The sequence below is a fragment of the Papaver somniferum genome, unplaced genomic scaffold (assembly GCF_003573695.1).
Source record: "Papaver somniferum cultivar HN1 unplaced genomic scaffold, ASM357369v1 unplaced-scaffold_131, whole genome shotgun sequence".
Taxonomy (NCBI): domain Eukaryota; kingdom Viridiplantae; phylum Streptophyta; class Magnoliopsida; order Ranunculales; family Papaveraceae; genus Papaver; species Papaver somniferum.
This window is the reverse complement of record NW_020622270.1, coordinates 3,738,517-3,753,234: the sequence shown is the minus strand read 5'-3', so window position 1 is coordinate 3,753,234 and position 14,718 is coordinate 3,738,517.

Sequence of the window (14,718 nt, the reverse complement as noted above, 5' to 3'; positions counted from 1 at the left end):
AACATTTTAAAACCTCCATGTAACCGAACTGTAGGGTTAAAAACATAGAAAGAATTTTTTTTTTGTAACCGAACCTTACTGTTATTCCCATTATTTTTAGTACTGTAAGAACCGAACTCTGAACTATGAGTTCGGTTGTTTCGCAAAGAAATTGTAAAATTTCCATGTAACCGAACTCTATTTTTCCTTTGAAAGAATGAGTTCGGTTTTTTCGATAATTTCACTGGGTAACCGAACTATTGAAATAGTTTGTTCGGTATGCTCGCAAAAAAAAATCTCCTAACCGAACTCTATTTTTCCTTGTAAACAAGGTTGTTCAGGTGAAGAAAAATGGCTACATCGAAATATGTTGTTGGGGCCATAAAATCTGAACACTCTTGTTTACACTGAGTTCGATTGGATCGCAGAAGCATGCAGTTTGCGATCCAACCGAACCTTATACACTTATATCAAATTAATTTGTACGTAAAGTTCGGTTAGTTGCGAACCAACCGAACATAACGCTGCACGCCAGAACTTCCATTGATATGGAGTTCGGTAACCTGCGTGTTTGGATCAAGTAACCGAACTACATCTTCAAACTAGTTCGGTTACTTGTTCATCTCACAAGGAAACCGAACAGCACCTTCAGATGAGTTCGGTTACTTGTTCATCCTCACAAGGAAACCGAACTACACCTTCAGATGAACTTGAGAATCAGATTCATCACTTGAATACTCAAATGGGGTGAATTGGAATTTTTTTTTATTTTCCATGTTTTTCTCCTTCATCTTCTCTAATTCTAATCTCACAAAAATTCTACTCATAATAATTTACTCAACTAATAATAAACCCATCTTTTAATTTAATCTCACTAATTATTTTTAACTAAATTATTTTTACTAATCATAACCTAAATTAATTAGAAGGGTAGATTAGGTATTAAATAAATAACTAGATATGGGGTGGCCTAGAATTATTTCCAATGTCTTTACCCAAAATAGAACATGGTCCCAAAAAAAACCATGGTCCCAAAAAAACGGTTCATAATAAATTATAAGACAGCCGAAGCCCCGAAGCAAATGCTCACAAGTTACTAAAGGTTTGTGCGCTGAGCAAAAGCAGCCGAAGCAAATGCTCCCGTACTGCCGGCAATGTTCTTGTGTAGATTATTAACAGTTATACAGTATCACTACTAGTTCATAAAATAGGAAATGTAAAATTGGATTAGGTGGGCCGTTTTCAGTGATGGATTAAAAGCCACAACTTGAACTTTCAGATCATTTTTCAATGGGCTCAGAACCACCTAAGACACGATTAGCATTGGAAATCACTCACGCCACAATAACCCATTCGCAATTATTTCTCTAGAACCATTTTTTAGGACCATAATTTTTTGGGGGACCATGGTCTTATTAGACCACCTACCCTACAATGATAAGGGATGTCCTAACAATAATCCTACTTAGCAAGTTTACTAATTTGTCCTTAACCTAATTAACATTAATCCTAATACTAACCTTAACCGTGATACATTAAACCTAATCTAAAAAAAAAACTACCGCATTCCCTACTCGTCTCCCTCTTCCTCTCTTCTTCTTCTTCTTCATTTCAAACTCGTCTTCATCATCGATTCATAAAAATTTCTCGACAAACCCATTCATTTTAATTTGTTTTTCATCGATTCAATTGAATAGAAATCATTAAAATAGGCTTGAAATGGTAGTTACAGTGTTGAGTTCAGTTAGAACTTGTTTTCTATTTGCCCTAGGCTCCTAACCGAACTCACTGAACTGAAGAACACGAAGAACAGTTCGGTTCTATGTGATTCAGAACTTAGTTACGGAACTGTAGAGTTCGGTTGTTTCACAAAGAAATTGTAAAATTTCCATGTAACCGAACTGTAGGGTTAAAAAAAATAGAAAGAACTTTATGTTCGGTAATGTCGCAGAATATATGTATATTCGTTTCTAACCGAACTATTGAGTTCGGTTTTGTCGAGTTTTTCAGTTTCATGGCCGAACTTTCACAAAGAAAATCTAAATACAGAGTTCGGTAAGGCCCAAATATATTGCTGGAAATTACATAACCGAACTGTTCAGATTTGTAAACAAGAGTTGTTCAGATTTTATGGCCCCAACAACATATTTCGATGTAGCCATTTTTCTTCACCTGAACAACCTTGTTTACAACCTATTTCAACAGTTCGGTTACCCGGTGAAATTATCGACAAAATCGAACTCATTCTTTCAAAGGAAAAATAAAGTTCGGTTACGAGAAAGTTTTTTGCGAGCAAACCGAACTGTTTCCTATTTTGTAAGTTCGGTAAACAGATATTGGCCTAAGAGTTGCGAGCACACCGAACTGTTCTTATTTTTGGAAGTTCGGTTACCAGTTCTAGGCTTAGAAAAAAAATTCTCCTAACCAAAATATCTACTGTAACTGCTATTTTCAATGGGTTTTGATGATTTCTGTCGATTTGTTCAACCGAACCTTACCACTTTTCCCATTGGTTTTATTAGTCTTAAAACCGAACTCTGACCTACGAGTTCGATTCGATCGCAAACATTTTAAAACCTCCATGTAACCGAACTGTAGGGTTAAAAACATACAAAGAATTTTTTTTATGTAACCGATGATGATGACGGTGAAGAAGATGAGGATGAGGAAGAAGAAGGAAATGAGGATAAGGAAGATGATGATGAAGAAGAAGAAGAGGAAGCGGCAGGGGAACTTAAGAAACAACCGAACTTACTAATCTGAGTTCGGTTGGATCACAGAAGCATGCAGTTTGCGATCCAACCGAACCTTATACACTTATATCAAATTAATTTGTACGTAAAGTTCGGTTAGTTGCGAACCAACCGAACATAACGCTGCATGACAAAACTTCCATTGATATGGAGTTCGGTAACCTACGTGTTTGGATCAAGTAACCGAACTACATCTTCAAACTAGTTCGGTTACTTGTTCATCTCACAAGGAAACAGAACAACACCTTCAGATGAGTTCGGTTACTTGTTCATCCTCACAAGGAAACCGAACTACAACTTCAGATGAGTTCGGTTACTTGTTCTTCATATAAACTAACCGAACTGTTCAAAATCCAGTTCCAAATCTTACTTGTTTTTCTCCTTTATCTTCTCTAACTCTAATCTCACAAAAATTCTAGTCATAATAATTTACTCAACTAATAATACACCCATCTTTTAATTTAATCTCACTAATTGTTTTTAACTAAATTATTTTATTAATCATAACCTAAATTAATTAGGAGGGTAGATTAGGTATTAAATAAACAACTAGATATGGGGTGACCTAAATTTACTTCCAATATCTTTACCCAAAATAGAACCATGGTCTCCCCAAAAAAACCATGGTCCCCAAAAAACAGTTCTTTCTCTAAACCTGGATGCAGCATTGTGATTCCAGGCCGCAAGGCCAATTCTGTTAGTTTTGGTTTTTCCGAAAAAAACTAGGAAGTGAGATTAATGCTAATAGGAGCATATTGCTAGTTGCAACAGAAGTCGTCTTGACTATGGACGTGTCTGCTAGAAGCAGCAAAACGCTCGTATTAGCGTTAATCTCAAAATATTAACTAACACAAAACAAAAGAATTCAAATAACTAGTCTTTCTTTACAAAAATAGATCAGCATTTAGGCACATCTTGACAGCCTTTCTGAGCTGTAGGTAATTAATATACAGAGCTACTTTAATGGTTGCATTGTTGAAAAATAAAATCAAAAGTTTCCAGCAGATTGAAATTAATGAGTTAAAATGTGCAAATAGACAATGAAGTGACCAGGTTCCAGGGATTCAGAAGAGGCCTGCGCAAGTTGTTTTCAAGAGGGAGAATTGAGAAACTTGGACATAGAGCTCTAAAGCATGTCTCTATTGATGGCAAATAAATTGCTGAAATTTATATTGTCACTATTGATAAACTGTTGAGATGAGAAAGTAAACTCCACAGGACCCTAAGAATCACCCTGTGATTGTCTTTACATCTAAAAGGATAATGGATAATCAGCATGCGAAATTTTTTTGCATGCGAAATTTTTTTGCTTATAAATTGAAAGAGTTTATATCACCAATTCAATCCAACTTATTTAGAAATCATGGCTAAAGCTCATCTAAGTTTTCTCTTTTTCGGATATCTCTTGGTTTTGATTTTTCTGAAAAAAACTAAGAAGTGACTTAGCTAGCTATTTATTCGTTCTGATAAAAAAAAAAAAAAAAAAAAAAAAAAAAAAAAAAACTATTTGTTCGATATTGATGTTTATTTAGTTTTTTCTAAGTTTTTTTAGTTAGTTGATATTTTGAGATTAACGCTAATGCGAACATCTTACTACTTGCAACAGAAGTCGTCTTGATTACGGAGGTGTCTGCTGGAAGCAGCAAAATGCTCGTATTAGCGTTAATCTTAAAAATATTAACTAACAAAAGAATTCAAATAACTAGTCTCTTTTTTCCTTACCTCCGAAAAAGCCAAAACCAAGGAAATCCTAATAAAAAAAACTTATACGAGTTTTAGCCATGATTTCTAAATAAGTTGGATTGAATTGATAATGTAAACTCTTTCGATTTATAGGCAAAAGAAAACTATGCATTCATAATACAAATTTCTAATCCATTTTTTTATTTTGCCGAATCTGACTATCCATTTTTTTTTGTAGATGTAAAGATGATCACAAGGTAATTCTTGGGGGTCCCTTGGAGTTTACTTTGTCATCTGAACAATTTATCAATAGGTATGGATTTCAGCGATTGTTTGCTATGAGTGGAGACAAAATAAAAGAATGAAGTATAAATTTTTTTTTTTTTTATGAATAATCAGATGACATTTCATTCAATCGAAAAAGGTGATTACATGATTGTTTACAAGAAATGGAACATCAAAATACAATAAGATTAAAACATAAATACTAATAAAGATACCAATTACATGTAATTCGCGAAGAGAAAGAGCAAAATACCGCAAAGGTACTAAATTTTTGTATGAAAAATAGAGAGAAAAGATGGTATAATCTGGAATCAATTCCGACCATTTTGAATGTTTGTCTTTTATAACAAGAGATGCTTCAAAAAGAAAGGAGTGTTTAGCCCTTAATCTTGTATATATGAACGGAAAACCCGGATGCCCTAAATCCCTTTTGTTTAAGATAAACTCGAAGCGATGCCGTGTTGAATCGTCGATGTTCTCGGATCTTGAATAACATGTCATGAACCAACTAACAAATCGCCATCAAAGTGAAGAAATAATCGCTCTCAAAGCGAAAAAAGAATCGCCCAAAAAACGAAGATAAAATCACCAAAACGGTGAAGAAATGTGTCAAAAGGCACCGCAAATTTAAAAAAAAAAATCTTATTCAATCATAAGATCTACTAAAACAAAAGAAAATCAATAATCTTAGCTCGGATCTGGTCCAAAAAGAACCAAATCTGAGCAAGAAAGATGAAAAAAATTTTGGGTTTTTTTAGAAGGGAAAGAACAAAGTTAGAGAAAGAGGATTAGTTGCCACCAGTGGAGTATAAATTTGAAAAGTCATGAGAACTTTACGTACCTATTTGATGTCTCCAAGACCCAGACTGTTAGTAGAAATGTCGACTCACCTCATGGAAAATATGTGATGACGGAGGTTTTGGCGGAAAATATGTTATAACATCCCACCTGGGGTCCTCCATAAAAACAACTTAGGCATATTGTGTAATCTCTACAAATTTGTAAAATTTGCACCTTTGCTGACCCACGTTTAACTAGTCAAGAGGATTCAGCCGTGTGATCACGGAGGTGTTTGTCCAGTTTATTCATGGCTCAACATACCAAAGACTCATTGCACTTTCTAGAATATGTGGAGTGGGTTAGTGGTATGATCGACTCATACTTGCACAAAGAAAAACTCTAACAAGTCCTGGAAAAATTCTCTATGTAGCACTAATGGAATATAAGCTCAACATAATGATGTTGCATGTGTCGATTCTTTCTGTGTGCCAAGGGAAGACTGTTCTGAAGTCCACCAATTTTTTTTGATCGATAAAAAGAATTGAATTTATAAATAAAACGTTACACAAAAGCCATTACAGCACAAGGTGACAGGCACCTACCCACAGACACAGCAAATAGCTTAATCAAAGGAAAAGCTTCCAACTAAACCACAACAAATGGACTACAACAAGCCCCCTAAAAGGACAAACCACTCAATGTATTTCAAAAAAGATGTTTTCCCATTTGACCGCAGCATCATGAGGATGTATAGAAGAGAAACCTGGTTTTGTAGACGCCCAGTAAAAAGATTGAATTTTAATGTCGTCTATTAAGGCGGAAATTTTTCTTTTTCGCAACAGACCATTGAAGGACCTATTATTTCTTTCCAGCCATATGTTCCACATAATACTGGTTGGCAATCTCTTCCAAATTTCTTTTCCCATATTAGGCAAACCAGAGCAATCCCAAGAAGAAACAAACTCAAGACAGTTGAAGGAGTTGCTTCCAGTTTGTGAGCACAGTTCCTAAAATAAGACCAAATCTTGGAGGCAAACCTGCAATGCAAGAAAAGATGATTGCTATCCTCTGCACACTGCCGACAAAAGATACAAACATTAGGAATTGGAGTGCCATTGGTTGAGATGATTGCTGAACCTCTTCGATGTAAATTAGTAAGAGTTGGAAGACGATTAAGAACTGCTTGCCAGAGAAAGAAACCATGATTCATAGGCCAGTTGCGAGACCAAATTCTTCTAGAAGGAAAATAAGGATCACAACCAATCTCTTGAATTTCCAGATTATAAGCAGACTTGACTGAGAAAGTACCAGTCTTGTGTCCTATCCACACCATTTCATCATCCTCATCGGGTTTGATTTGAATCGTATCAAGGATGGGGAAGAGAATAGTAAGTTCTTGAATTTCGACATCATAAAGTCTCCTTCTATTAGAAAGACCCAAATCCCAACAAGAAGTACCTGCTTCATTAACCGAGAAAGCTTGAGCAATTTTAATATTTTTAACTGTAGTAATCGCATACAGATTGGGGCACAAAGATGCCAGAATACCACCGCTACACCTTTTATCTTCCCAGACGTATTGAGTTACCATTGCCAATTTTGATTTGTATAAAACCAAAGAACGTATCATCCACTGAATTTATATGACGCCATACGCTAACCCCATAAGAATCCTTAGGGACTTTAGTCTTCCAAATCGAATTCGGATCCCCATACTTTTCATGAACAATCTTAGCCCACAAAGCATTTTTCTCCTTGCCCAATATCCACCACCATTTCATAAGAAGGGCACTATTAAGAGGTTTCAATCTTCTTATCCCAAGGCCCCCTTTTGATATGGGTTTACAAATTGATTTCCGACCAACCCAGTGGTGTTTTTTTCCACCATTTGCACTATCCCGAAGGAAGTTGCAGATAATTCTCTCAATCTGATCTATAACATATTGAGGAGCTAAAAACAAAGAGAAATGATACACAGGTAAGCTAAGTAAGACCGATTTAATTAACGTCTACTTACCCCCTTTTTTCAAAAGTCCTCTCTTCCAACTTGAAAGTCTAGCCTTGCATATTTCGATGACTTTATCAACCTGCTACCTGCTCTGGACTTAGCACTTAAAGGAAGGCCTAGATAAGTAGTAGGGAAAGTAGCACTAGCACAACCCATAAGATCAGTCAAAGCATCCATATTTGGAACGTCTCCCACTGCAAAAAGATTAGTCTTGGAAAAATTTGTTTGTAAACCTGATGCCAACTCGTAAGTCAACATTATATACTTTACATATCTAATTTGAGTTAGATCAGCATCCATGAAGACTAAGGTATCGTCTGCAAATTGCAGATGACTAACTTTAATCCCGTTAGCGGAGATTTGGAAGCCACCCAACCAGCCCTTTTCAGTTGCTTTCTCGAACATAAAAGACAACACTTCAGACACCAGCAGAAACAAAAAAGGTGATAATGGGCCACCTTGACGGATGCCTTTTTCACTAACAAATTTGTGCCATTAACTAAGACAGAGAAAGGGACCTTACTGATACATCCTTGGACCCAGATTCTCCATATTGAGCCGAATCCCATAGCAATCAGTACGTCATCAATGCAGCTCCACTTTACATTGTCCAAGGCCTTTCCTAGGTCTAATTTGCAAATAATCCCGGGTATCTTGGATTTAAGCCTGGAATCTAGACATTCATTAGCAACCAAAATACTATCCAAAATTTGCTTACCTTTAACGGAAGCAGTTTGATTCGCAGAAGTAATGGAAGGCAGAAAAGGTTTAAGTCTTTCGGCTAACACTTTCGAAATAGTCTTGTGAATACACCCTGTTAAGCTGATAGGCCTTAGATATTTCACCTCTTCTACCACTTCTTTCTCAGGAACCAGAGAAATAAATGTTGATTTAATTCTCCAGTCCAAAAAACCATTTCTTTCAGAATGCTTCACCACCCTCATTATGTCATCTTTCATAAATTCCCAACAGTTGAGAATAACCTTCACTTGAAACCCATCAGGCCCGGGGGCTTTTTCTTGACCCAACAACTTTATTGCAGACAACACTTCATCTTCCAGAATTGGCCTTCCTATGTTGGCTGCATCCTCAAAAGAAATTCTCTTAAGTGGCATATTGGCGACGCTAAGACCATCACGAGACTTAGTCTTGAATCTAGATTCAAATTGTGAGACAAATTCCTCCTTTATGACTTTTTTGTCCTCTTCCATCACCCCATTTATACGTAATACATAAAATTGGCTTCTTCGTCTTCTATTTTTTATAACTCTATGGAAAATTTTTGTGTTTCTCTCACCCTTGGTTTGCCAATTTGTCCTTGCTTTTTGCCTATAATGGACCTCTTGCATATCTGCAAGTTTCTCAAACTCTAATTTAAGAGCATTGAGTTTAGCTTCTTGGGAAAGAACTAGTTGGCCATTTTCTCCTTATTGATCTAGAGATTGAATAGCCACCAGAATATTCTCACACTTTCTATCAACTTTCCCAAAAACCTCTTTGTTCCATATTTTTAGAGCATTCTTTAAGGCTTGCAGCTTCTTAGACATCACATAACCTGGAGATCCAGAGAAAGAGAAGGATAACCACCACCTCTTTAGGAGAGAGAGGAAATCTTTTTCCAGCCACCACATAGCTTCAAATCTCCAAGGAGGAGGACCCAATCAACAATGTCACAAGAGAGTTGAATAGGCTTGTGGTCAGAAAAGGGCCGAGCCAAAGCAAAGACAACTATACTAGGAAAATGATCTTCCCACGAGCCAGAGATAAGGAAACGATCGATTTTGCTCTGTCTAGCATTACCACTTTTCCAAGTATATCTTGCACCATTAATAAAATCCTGCATACCCCTAGTGATACTATTGCAATCCTTCCTTTCAGACATAAGCCTGACTTCATTAAAGTCCCTCCCTATGCACCAAGGTAGATTCCAAATCAATCTCATCAAATGGAGCTCTTTCCACAAGTTTCTCCTCTCCACCGTGTAACAAGGACCATACACAGCAGACAACAGCCAGTGAAAGTTATCGCAGTTGGTGTTGAAGTGCATATTAAGAGAGTACACACCCATAATTTCTGACTGGATAAAAACTACAAGAGGATTCCAAATGTAAAGAATACCACCAGATCTCCCGATCGAATCCAAAGCTCTCCATTCAAAAGCTCTAGAACCCCATAATTGTTTAACAATATAATCGTTACAAGAAGTAAGCAAAGTTTCCTGAATAATGAGAATATCTGGTTTAACCAAAGAAATCAATTTTTTCACCCTCCCTCTTCTGCGAGTCGATCTAAGACTCTTAACATTCCAAGTTGTCTAGCCCCGATGATTTCTCTACACTCAAATTCAAATGCTTTTGGTGTTTTTTTTTGCAGCAGTATGAATAAGCATACGAATGAAATCATTTTCATCAGTAGGTAGGCCCAATGACATTGTGTCACCAATTTCCTTAAACATTTGGATGGATGGTGAAAACCTAGATGTCAAATACTTTACCACCACTGCTTCCTTTTCTTTATTAACAAGAGCATCAGCAAAGAATTGAGCAGAAGGAGTTGGAACATCATTAATAAATGTACCTGAATTAGAAGAGGGAGATGTGTCAGGCGACGGAGTAAGAGTATCGTTGACAATTAAATCATCCGCTTCACTAGAATTGATTTATGGTTCTTCATAAAGAATCTCTCCTTCTTCTACCTCATTCGCGACTTTTGAGACCATCGTTTCAATTGAGTATTAATATCCATTTCCTTGCAGCAATTAAGCCTAGGTGATTCTTCCCCCAATGATGAACTAAAATTGTAAGAGGGATTAGAGATTCTAACAGGAATTTCCTCGCTCACAATAAAATCATTATCCCCAATATCTTCGTGCACTAAAGAATTATTAATACCATCTTCTTTCTCACTCGCATTTCTTCACATGAAGGATTAAAAGGAGATGGTTCTAGATTGTGTAAAGTGACTCTGTTACCCTTGTGCTTATTTAAAAATCCAATCGGCATAGTACCAAATTGTCTGAAGCTGCTCCATTATTCATTAGTCTGACCCATATCATCGGATGACGAAGAATCTCATTGTGGGTTTTAGACTCACCCGACGAAGAAATGTTATTGGGTCCCTTATCGATAATAACCCCGTTGACTAACATTTCATTCTGGCGCAGAATTCGAATAACAGAAGACGTTGACAGCCTAGTTAGCAATTCGGGATTCGTCAAACGTACGGAACGTCAAACGTACGAGTATTATACGGTTTTGTAAAATTAAGATTCGGTCCAAAATTCGGTCAACGGGACGTGATTCGTCAGTAATTCGGAACGGCATACGTACATGTATGATTCGATTTATAAATGTGAGTTCGGCTTTGAAAATTCGGTATCTATATATAACAAATAATTTGTATTTATAAGGTCATAGACCAATTTTTATGCATATGTGTGAGTTATTTAAAGAAAAAATAAACTTAATACGATAATATTAATAATATATACAACATTAGTTATCCAAGAGGACGTCGTATGCTGGTTTAGATGCTTGGTTAGTGAGTTTGAGATCTCTCTCACCTTCACCTTCAAATCTCTTCAGTCGTTTTTGTTTCATAAAAATCACAACACGTCTAATATTCGGTCGTGTATGCTCGGGAGGCAGTAAAGCCCAAAAAATGGAGTCTTTGAAAAGTAAAAGCTAAAGAATTTATGGCGAATTAAGCGAACGTATCATTCGGGATACGTAAAATTCGTGAACGGTTCGCGAATAATTCGGGAATGCCACATAATACGTGACTTGGGTTCGGAGTTGTAAACGTACGCGAATAAGACGGTAAAATTCGTGATACGGAAAAATTCGCGAATGATTCGCGAATCATTCGCGAACTTACTAACTAGGGTTGACAGTACATCTTGCTTTTCAGAACTCTCTGAATTACCAGCTACTGTCTGAAAAGACTTTTCCTTGCTTGGAATACCTTGCGTGCACAATCTAACCGACCTTTATCCAGAAGCGTACCTGTACCGGCACCGACTAAATTCAGGGGAGATTCCTTCCTAGCACTAGCTTGAAAATCACCGGCTTTAATTACTACTCTCTCAAAAGGAGAAATAATATTCTCTGATTGATTTAATGCTATAGAAACCAGAGCCGTGAATGGCATGGATTTAAAGTTAATATGGACCTCTGTTATCCCAGAAGCAACTGGTCCATGTACTTTTAGTTTCATTACCGATATATCCCAACCATTTGCTGTACATGGAGAGACTTGTGCTAGGCCACCCAATTTAGCACCAATAGATTCAAATGTTTTGTGATTCCAAATCGAAAATGGAACCCCTTGCAAATTCACCCAAACAGCAGGAGAAGAGATGGAGTCCTCCACCCTAAAAGTATTTTCTTTCGAAGACCAATTTACAAATTTAAAAGTGTAAGGATGTAAAATCCATTCACCAAGCTTAGTAATTTGCTCTCGTTCCTCAAACAGAAAAGGGCTTGCACAGATGAGAAGGGTTAAAAATGGAAATCATTTTTGATATTTAGAAAGTTTCCAAGTTCCAACCCAATAGATTTCCATGAGGTTACAGGCTTGTTAGATTTGAGTACAATCATTTGGTTCCAGCTGATGTTGTCCAATCCACCCTCATTAAAGAACGAAGCGTCCAAAGATAAAGGTTTTTCAATATTAGACCTTTCCTTTAAAGATTCTGATGGAAATTCTTGATGCATCATTTCCATCATCTTGACTAGCCTCAACCAGCCTTCAAGATTTTTCCCAGAAGGAAAGAAAAGATCAGTGATTCCACCTTTCTTATTAGGCCCAGTAACCTTGAAATATTCACCATTTTTATTCTTTCCTCTCGCTGTCATCAACCATTCCCCTGAGATAATATGATCCCAATGAGCCATCTTGGACCACTCCTTAGAGATTTCACTATGCAAGGTAGAATAAATCCAGCTGAAACCCTTAGCACTAACCCACAGTGCCGCAGAGCTCTCACCCTTAACCTTCTTAATGTAAAAATAACCCTCTTTGGATCCAAAACCTTTCTCAATTGAAATGGTTTTAGCCTCAATCTTACAAGATTGCTTCCCTACTTGGAGAACCTCTTCACGATCATTAGATTTGATCCCTTTCTTTCTTTTAACCACCGTCCAGTTTCCACCATTTTTTTCATTTGAAACTTCACTAAACTCTAAAGTCCACCAAATGTGTTAAGTACCTTAAACTCTAATTTAATAAAATTTTAAAGTCAAACAGAAAAGACTACCCCTCATCAGGAAAACCTGTCTGACTGACCATTTATTCCATTGCTAGAGAGTGGAACTATAAAATGTACTACCGCTTCACATAAAATCAGTAACAAATCAAGAGAAACGGAAACGAACCTCGAAAGGAACTGGGGAACTTGAATGAATTGAAATTAGCACCCTGACTGCATGAACCAGGAGGAGCAGTTCTTGATGAAGTCAGAATTTTCTCCGAGGATGAAAACTTTTGACATTGAAATTCAATGGCATGTTTCTTTAGCATCCAAGACGGATCTGCATGGAGGTTGCTTTTGTGTGCTTTGGGTCTGGCTGAATATATGGGCAGCTATAGCAGCATCAAATGAATCACAGCTGAAGAGAACTTGTTGAACATATCAGGTCCCTGTAGGTTCCCCATTTACAACTATTGGAGAAATGTTGAAGGGATGCCCCTGAAAAGAGTCCCCCAATGCTTATGTTCATAAGATTATCACCCCATAAAGAAGAGGATAGCTAGAGTCCAACATCAATTCTTATATTCTCCTGCATAAAATAAGCTTTAATCTCTAACAATTCCTCAGGGAATAGCTTGAAAATGGAGATATATGTAGGTGTGCGAGATAACAAGGGTAGAAAAGCAACCAAAAGATCAGTGTCACTACCGCTCAATTGAATTGCACACTTGTTTGGCCTTTTGATTATCTACCTGTTGCATGCCCCCCTGATCATCTCTAGCTTTCCCATCCCCGTTCGATTCTTTCTTAAGGTCCTCAGGTTGCAAACAATCTGCAAAGCAGGAAGCAGCGCGAGATAAGCAATAGTCATTGAGGTCCAGACGAGGAAAAAACCATCCATACATTAAAACAGAAACCAAAATCAGCAAGCTAATCAAATACTGATAAATACCAAAAAACTACAGAATACAGAAACTGCAGACCTTAACCGGAAAACAGAAGGTCTTCCAATGGTTGTGTATACATCGGCTGACTATCTTTAACTCGCCTCTCGCAAGGATTGAACTTCAGACCTCTCGCAGTGCTTGAACTGCCCCATCTACTTCTTAAATGATTCATCACATAGGATATCTTCTTTCGGTTACTTAGAATGAGCTCTAAGCGTGGATTGTGTCCATCCTATTGTACACATATACATGAGAATGGTACACTCTTTACTCCAAACTATTGGATTTCCCAAAGGTTAGATAAAACTAGTAGAATAAATTTTGGTTCTGATAACAACATTCTCCAACCCCTCACAGGTTGTTTTGTCCAGAGGGAAAAGTTAACGGAAAATGGGTCATTTGTCCAAATATTTTCAAAATATGGTTTAAATAGACGAGTAAAAATTAGTTTTGGTGAAATTGACACAAAAAGAATAGCAAGATGAAACCGGATTCATTCTGACTTAAACTTAAAAAATAGCAACGATGAAACTGGATGCATCCTGATGTAAGTTAAAAATAAGAAAAAATATTTGAAAATAGATAGGATGAAATGTTTACATCTTAGCTATTTTTACATTTTTGTCCATTTAAACAATATCAAAATCTAACTGTCCTTTTCACCCAGGAATTATTGATTTTGGTCTTTTAAACCTTTGCACATCATTTGCTTTCTCAAAAAACACTGCTTCTTTTTACTTGAAGGTTCTCAGAAAATGATTACATTGTTGGAGAAGATACAGAGATCTTATTTTTTCCAATTGAAGTAACATCAGTATCCCCTATAAAAAGAAAACAGACTTGCAATTTACATAAACCCAATATATCACACGTCTAAGAAAACATCAAATACAATTCAACCATATCAAATCTATAGGTATTAAAAATAATAATTAAAGATTAGTTAAGTACCAGTTGTCCTTAAAGCTACTTTGGGTATGCTGCAACCGGTGCCAGCTTTTAGCCTGCTCCTTTTAGAAGCCTCGTTGTCTACTTGGTGCTCCTCCCTAGAGGTTTTGATCGCATTGAAAAGCTTCAGTTTGAAGACACTTC